The sequence below is a fragment of the Odocoileus virginianus genome, chromosome 3, assembly GCF_023699985.2.
Source record: "Odocoileus virginianus isolate 20LAN1187 ecotype Illinois chromosome 3, Ovbor_1.2, whole genome shotgun sequence".
Taxonomy (NCBI): domain Eukaryota; kingdom Metazoa; phylum Chordata; class Mammalia; order Artiodactyla; family Cervidae; genus Odocoileus; species Odocoileus virginianus.
This window is the reverse complement of record NC_069676.1, coordinates 15,617,595-15,624,833: the sequence shown is the minus strand read 5'-3', so window position 1 is coordinate 15,624,833 and position 7,239 is coordinate 15,617,595. Positions and strand designations below refer to the sequence as shown.

General features: G+C 44.4%; 1 long non-coding RNA gene across 1 annotated transcript; it reads right to left on the bottom strand.

Moving 5' to 3' along the window:
• Window positions 1-3,690: 3,690 nt before the first annotated feature.
• LOC139034319 (uncharacterized) lies at window positions 3,691-6,115 on the bottom strand. The gene is made up of 2 exons (XR_011486720.1): window positions 4,845-6,115; window positions 3,691-4,386 (listed from the first exon to the last, which is right to left on the bottom strand). It is a non-coding gene; the product is annotated as an uncharacterized lncRNA (long non-coding RNA).
• Between the last annotated feature and the right edge of the window lie 1,124 nt (window positions 6,116-7,239).

Below are 7,239 nucleotides of genomic sequence, written 5' to 3'. Positions count from 1 at the left end.
AGTTTCTGAAAATATATAGCTTTCTAAAGACCTGTCCCACTGGTTTCTCTGGAGCAGAGTGCCTCACTTTCCACACTGAACTGCCTTTAGTGCATCTTGAGAATCAGCAACTGCAGCCACACAGGATTCCATCTCTGCAGAGGAAGATGGCAAACGTCCTTGGTGAGTGCCAAATTGTAGTTGATAATCTCCAAGCCTCGGGCCCATCACTCTTCATCCAGAGAATGTCTCCAGAGCTGGACACGAATCCTGTCTTCCAACCCTGGGTGGCCCATCCCAAGCAAATGAAGCATAAGGCAGGCTGGAAGCACCCTTCATTTTATGAATATCTTCTTAATAGCCTTAATTTTATCTCTCGGTCCTCAAAGACTAAAATATTTACTGTATAGCCCTTTATGGAAGGGCTTTCCCCTGAAGTAAGAATAGACATTAAGAGGACTTCTGGTGGTGCAGTGGTTAGGACTCCACGCTTTCACTGCCAAGGGCATGGGTTCAATCCCTGGTCAGAGAACTAAGATCCCCCATGGTGCCACGATGTATCACATCATCACCCTCATCGGGGAGGACCTCGAGAAGTTCAAGACCCTTGAGAGTGACCCTGCAGATAGGCATCAAGGATACAGGGCAAGCTGCTGAAGGCACACCATTCAGTTCAGTTCAGTTCAGTCGCTCAGTCGTGTCCGACTCTTTGCAACCCCATGAGTCGCAGCACGCCAGGCCTCCCTGTCCATCACCAACTCCCAGAGTTCACCCAAACTCATGTCCATCGAGTCAATGATGCCATCCAACCATCTCATCCTCTGTCATCCCCTCCTCCCGCCCCCAATCCCTCCCAGCATCAGGGTCTTTTCCAATGAGTCAACTCTTCACATGAGGTGGCGAAAATATTGGGAGTTTCAGCTTTAGCATCAGTCCTTCCAATGAACACCCAGGACTGATCTCCTTTAGGATGGACTGGTTGGATCTCCTTGCAGTCCAAGGGACTCTCAAGAGTCTTCTCCAACACCACAGTTCAAAAGCATCAATTTTTCTGTGCTCAGCTTTCTTCACAGTCCAACTCTCACATCCATACATGACCACTGGAAAAACCATAGCCTTGACTAGATGGACCTTTGTTGGCAAAGTAATGTCTCTGCTTTTTAATATGCTATCTAGGTTGGTCATAACTTTCCTTCCAAGGAGTAAGCGTCCTTTAATTTCATGGCTGCAATCACCGTCAGCAGTGATTTTGGAGCCCAAAAAAATAAAGTCTGACACTGTTTCCCCATCTATTTGCCATGAAGTTATGGGACTGGATGCCGTGATCTTAGTTTTCTGAATGTTGAGCTTTAAGCCAACTTTTTCACTCTCCTCTTTCACTTTCATCAAGAGGCTCTTTAGTTCCTCTTCAGTCTCTGCCCTAAGGATGGTGTCATCTGCATATCTGAGGTTATTGATATTTCTCCTGGCAATCTTGATTCCAGCTTGTGCTTCTTCCAGCCCAGCATTTCTCATGATGTACTCTGCATATAAGTTAAATAAGCAGGGTGACAATATACAGACTTGATATACTCCTTTTCCTATTTGGAACCAGTCTGTTGTTCCATGTCCAGTTCTAACTGTTGCTTCCTGACCTGCATACAGGTTTCTCAAGAAGCAGGTCAGGTGGTCTGGTATTCCCATCTTTTTCAGAATTTTCCACAGTTTATTGTGATCCACACAGTAAAAGGCTTTGGCATCGTCAATAAAGCAGAAATAGATGTTTTTCTGGAATTCTCTTGCTTTTTCGATGATCCAGCAGATGTTGGCAATTTGATCTCTGGTTCCTCTGCCTTTTGTAAAACCAGCTTGAACATCTGGAAGTTCATGGTTCACGTATTGCTGAAGCCTGGCTTGGAGAATTTTGAGCATTACTTTACTAGTGTGTGAAATGAGTGCAATTGTGCAGTAGTTTGAGCATTCTTTGGGATTGGAATGAAACCTGACCTTGTGGCCACTGCCGAGTTTTCCAAAAGTGCAGCACTTTCACAGCATCATCTTTCAGGATTTGAAATAGGTCAACTGGAATTCCATCACCTCCACTAACTTTGTTCGTAGTGATGCTTTCTAAGGCCCACTTGACTTCACATTCCAGGATGTCTGGCTTAAGGTGAGTGATCACACCATCGTGATTATATGGATCATGAAGATCTTTTTTGTACAGTTCTTCTGTGTATTCTTGCCTCCTCTTCTTAATATCTTCTGCTTCTGTTAGGTCCATCCCATTTCTGTCCTTGATCGAGCCCATCTTTGCATGAAATGTTCCCTTGGTATCTCTAATTTTCTTGAAGAGATCTCTAGTCTTTCCCATTCTGTTATTCTCCTCTATTTCTTTGCATTGATCACTGAGGAAGGCTTTCTTATCTCTCCTTGCTATTCTTTGGAACTCTGCATTCAAATGGGAATATCTTTCCTTTTATTCTTTGCTTTTCACTTCTCTTCTTTTCACAGCTATTTGTAAGGCCTCCTCAGACAGCCATTTTGCTTTTTTGCACTTCTTTTCCATGGGGATGGTCTTGCTCCCTGTCTCCTGTACAATGTCACGAAAATCCATCCATAGTTCATCAGGCACTCTGTCTATCAGATCTAGTTCCTTAAATCTATTTCTCACTTCCACTGTATAATCATGAGGGATTTGATTTAGGTCATACCTGAATGATCTACTGGTTTTCCCTACTTTCTTTAATTTAAGTCTGAATTTGGCAATAAGGAGGGCCTGGAATGCAAAAGTAGGAAGTCAAGAAACACCTGGAGTAACAGGCAAATTTGGCCTTGGAGTACGGAATGAAGCAGGGCAAAGGCTAATAGAGTTTTGCCAAGAGAACACACTGGTCACAGCAAACACCCTCTTCCAACAACACAGGAGAAGACTCTATACATGGACATCACCAGATGCTCAACACTGAAATCAGATTGATTATATTCTTTGCAGTCAAAGATGGAGAAGCTCTATACAGTCAGGAAAAACAAGACCGGAAGTTGATTGTGGCTCAGATCATGATCTCCTTATTGCCAAATTCAGGCACATAAATACACAACATCAAGCTGATCTGAGGAATCAGCCTGCATCCCCTGCATTCTTTGATCTTAGTTGCCGTATGTGGGATCTAATTCCCTGACCAGGGATCTGCCCCCGGGCCACCTGCATTGGGAGCTCGGAGCCTTAACCACTGGACCCCAAGGAAAATCCCTCAGCATCGTATTTTATGACCCTTATTTGCAGGACAGGACTGAGCAGTCCCTGGGCCTGCAGATGGTCTGTGCCCCTCAGGACTTACTGTTATCAGAGCGGTCTCCTTGTCGTCTCCTTCCACTGTAATCTCCACAGACATAACCACCACCTCGTCAATGACTTTACTATAAAGCAGGTGTCTTTTGGACTCTGTGGGAGAGGGTGAGGGTGGGATGATATGGGAGAATGGCATTGAAACATGTAAATTATCATATGTGGAATGAATGGGCAGTCCAGGTTTGATGCATGATACAGGGTGCTTGGGGCTGGTGCACTGGGATGACCCAGAGGGATGGGATGGGGAGGGAGGTGGGAGGGGTTTCAGGATGGGAACACATGTACACCCATAGCAGATTCATGTCAATGTATGGCAAAACCAATACAGTATTGTAAAGTAAAAAAAAAAGAAACGAAAGAATTAAATAACAACAACAACAAAATAAAGCAGGTGGTCCTATTTTACTGACACCAATGAATGCATGGTCGAAGTAGACTAAAAGGCATTCTTTTCGCCAAGCACCTTGGTGTTTGCACAAGTTTGCTTAAAATGCTTTCTCTGTAAATCAGCTCTTTAGGTTTTCTGTTGGGCTAAGGGCTCTGTACTTCCTTCTCTTTAAAAAAAAAAAAAGATTGTATCTACTTATTTAATTTACTTTTTGGCTGCACTGGGTCTTTGTTGCTGCACTCGGGCTTCCTCTAGGTGCAGCGCGCGGGGGCTGCTCTTCCTTGCGTGGCGATGGCTTTTCATTGTGGTGGCTTCTCTTGTTGCAGGGCACAGACTATGCACGTGGGCTCCAGTGGTTGCAGCTCGTGGGCTCCAGAGTGGAGGCTGTGTAGCTGTGGTGCACAGGTTCAGTTGTTGCATGGCATGTGGAATCCTCCCCGGCCAGGGATTGAACCAGTGTCCCTTGCATTGCAAGGAGGATACTTAACCAATGGTCCACCAGGGAAGCCCTCTGCACTCGCTTCTTTCTGTCAAAATAACTTCATCCTGATAGTGTTCCACTGGTCACTCTCAGCACCAGTAGGAGATAGCAGACAGCCTCACTGGTCATCTGTTTGCTTGGGTTTCCTACACTGGTTTAGCACAATGTTTGGTAGAACATCACTGAGCAGAAAGCATGGATGTCACATCCCTAGAAACAAAAACCATAGTAGTTCCGTTCCCAATGTGTACCTTAATTTTTTTTTCTGTTTGTGTTTTAATTTTTCAAGTAAAAATAATACTGACTTTCAGTGAAAAAAAATACTGAGTTTTTACTTGGCTGTTCTGGTTTTAAAGGATGAGTTGTAGGCTGTGTGTTTTTCTCTACCAACATGGTGCTTATGAAAAACTTCTGTACCATGAGTAAAATTTGAGGTTTTTTTTTTTTTTTTTAAAAAAGAGCAGATGAGGTATGGAGCATCCCTAGTGAATGAGACACCTGAGGGACTGGGGGATGAGAAATCCTTAGCTCCAAACCTCAAGGAAGGCAGGATAGAGGGGTGGCCCTTGGGAGTGCACTGATCGGAGCCTTACAGCTTCACTCAGGGTCCTTGAAAGATCTCTCATTTGTACACCTCCCACGGCATGGTCGAGTGAGCAGAGACCTACCTGGCAATCACAAGTTGCATCCCAGAAGGCTTAAGAAACTGTGTGAATAAGGAGTTCTTGGTCACAATGGTACCCTGGTCCATATGGAGCAGCAAGAAATTCATCCAGAGTGAAGCGCTGCCACTGCAGATGCCCACAAGGCATCATGGGCGGGGCTCCAGGATGATTTCCTGCAGCCAAGGGAGGGACCACTCTGGAGGCATCCTGGTAACCCACAACCTCTCCACAGTGGCACAGCCTCCCCGAGCTCCCTCTCCCAACAAACCTGCAAAACACAGGGATGATCCAGAACACCCCCTACAAGTGATAGCAGAGAGTGATGAAAGGTAATCTTTCAGATACACCTGAGACCAGGTGAAAAATAGATGAGCTTTTCCAAAGAAGACACACAGATAGCCCAAAAAGCACATGAAAAGATGCTCAGCATCACTAATTATTAGAGGAATGCAAGTGAAAACTACCATGAGGTATCACTTCCCACTGGTTAAAATGTCCATCATCAAAAAATCCATGAAGAATAAATGCTGGAAAGGGTATGGAGAAAAGGAAACCCTCCTACACTTTTTGGTGGGAAGGTAAATTGGTACAGCCACTGTGAAGAACAGATGGAGGTTCTTTAAAAAGCTAACAATATAGCTACCATACAATCCTGCAATTCCACTCCTGCGCATATATCTGGAGAAAGCTATAATTTGAAAAGATACAGGCACCCAATGTTCATTGAAATGCTGTTTACAATAGCCAGGATGTAGAAGCAACCTAAGTGTCCACTGATAGATGAATGGATAAAAAAGATGTGGTACATATATACAATGGAATATTACTCAGCCATAAAAAGAATAAAATAATGCCATTTGCAGCAACATGATGGACCTAGAGATTGTCAGACTGAATGAAGTATGTCAGACAGAGACAAATATCATATGATATTGTGGAATCTGAAAAAATGGTACAAATGAACTTATTTACAAAGCAAAAATAGAGTCACAGATGGAGAAAACAAACATAGTTACCAGGGAGGAGAAAGAAGGGAGGGATAAATTGGGAGTTTGGGATCCACATACTCGCTAGTATGTAAAACAGGTAACTAGTAAGGACCTACTGTATAGCACAGGGAACTCTTCTAAATACTCTGTAATGAATGACCTACATGGGAATAAAATCTAAAAAAGAGTGGATATATGTATACGTATAACTGATTCACTTTGCTGTATACCTAGAACTCACCTTACATTGTAGATCAACTCTACTCCAATAAAATTTTTAAAAAAACTTGTGTCAGGGTCAACTGTTTGCTCTGGGGCTTTCCTGGTAGCTCAGCTGGTAAAGAATCCACCTGAAATGCAGGAGACCTTGGTTCAATTCCTGGGTCAGGAAGATCCACTGGAGAAGGGATAGGCTACCCACTCCAGTATTCTTGGGCTTCCCTGGTGGCTTAGCTGGTAAAGAATCCTCCTGCAATGTGGAAGACTTGGGTTGTATCTCTGGGTTGGGAAGACCCCTGGAGAAAGGAATAACTACCCACTCCAGTATTCTGGCCTGGAGAATTCCATGGGCTGTATAGTCTATGGGGTAGCAAAGAGTCGGACACAACTGAGTGACTTTCACTTTCAAGAGAAAAGGAATTCGACAGTCTTTTAAACTGATTCTGTACATAAGCACCATGGACACTGCAGAGTTAAAACTACAAAGGAGCTGGAGGCATGGGCAAACTGAAGAAGATGTAATCTGCTTGTGAAAGCACAGAAAAAGAGTAGGACGTGCTTTAGTAACAACCAACTTCTGTTATTGTGTGTTAAGTTTCTCATCTGTGCATCAGTCACCAAGAAGTCCTTTATCTGTTCCTTGGGCACAGCAGGTCCTGAACACCTTGCTCTAGACTTGGCCTCAGGGGAGACACAGAAGATGGCGGAGGAATAGGATGGGGAGACCACTTTCTCCCCTGCAAATTCATCGAAACAACATTTGAACACCGAGCAAATTCCACAAAACAACTTCTGAACGCTGGCAGAGGGCATTAGGCACCCAGAAAGGCAGCCCATTGTCTTCGAAAGCAGGTAGGACAAAATATAAAAGATAAAAAGAGAGACCAAAGAGGTGGGAATGGAGATCCATCCCGGGAAAGGAGTCTTAAAAAAGAGAGAAGTTTCCAAACACCAGGAAACACTTTCTCCAGCGGGTCTGTTGGGAGCCTTGGAATCTCAGAGGGCAAAATAACTGGGAGGAAAACTAAATAAATAATTAAACCCCACAGATTATGTGCCTAACAGCAACTCCCAGCGGAGCAGCAGCCCAGACGCTCACATCCCCCACTAGCCAGCAGGGGCTGGACAGGGAGGCGCGGGCTGCATTGCTTAGGCTAAGAACCGGGCCTGAAAGCCCCGAGGGCAATCTG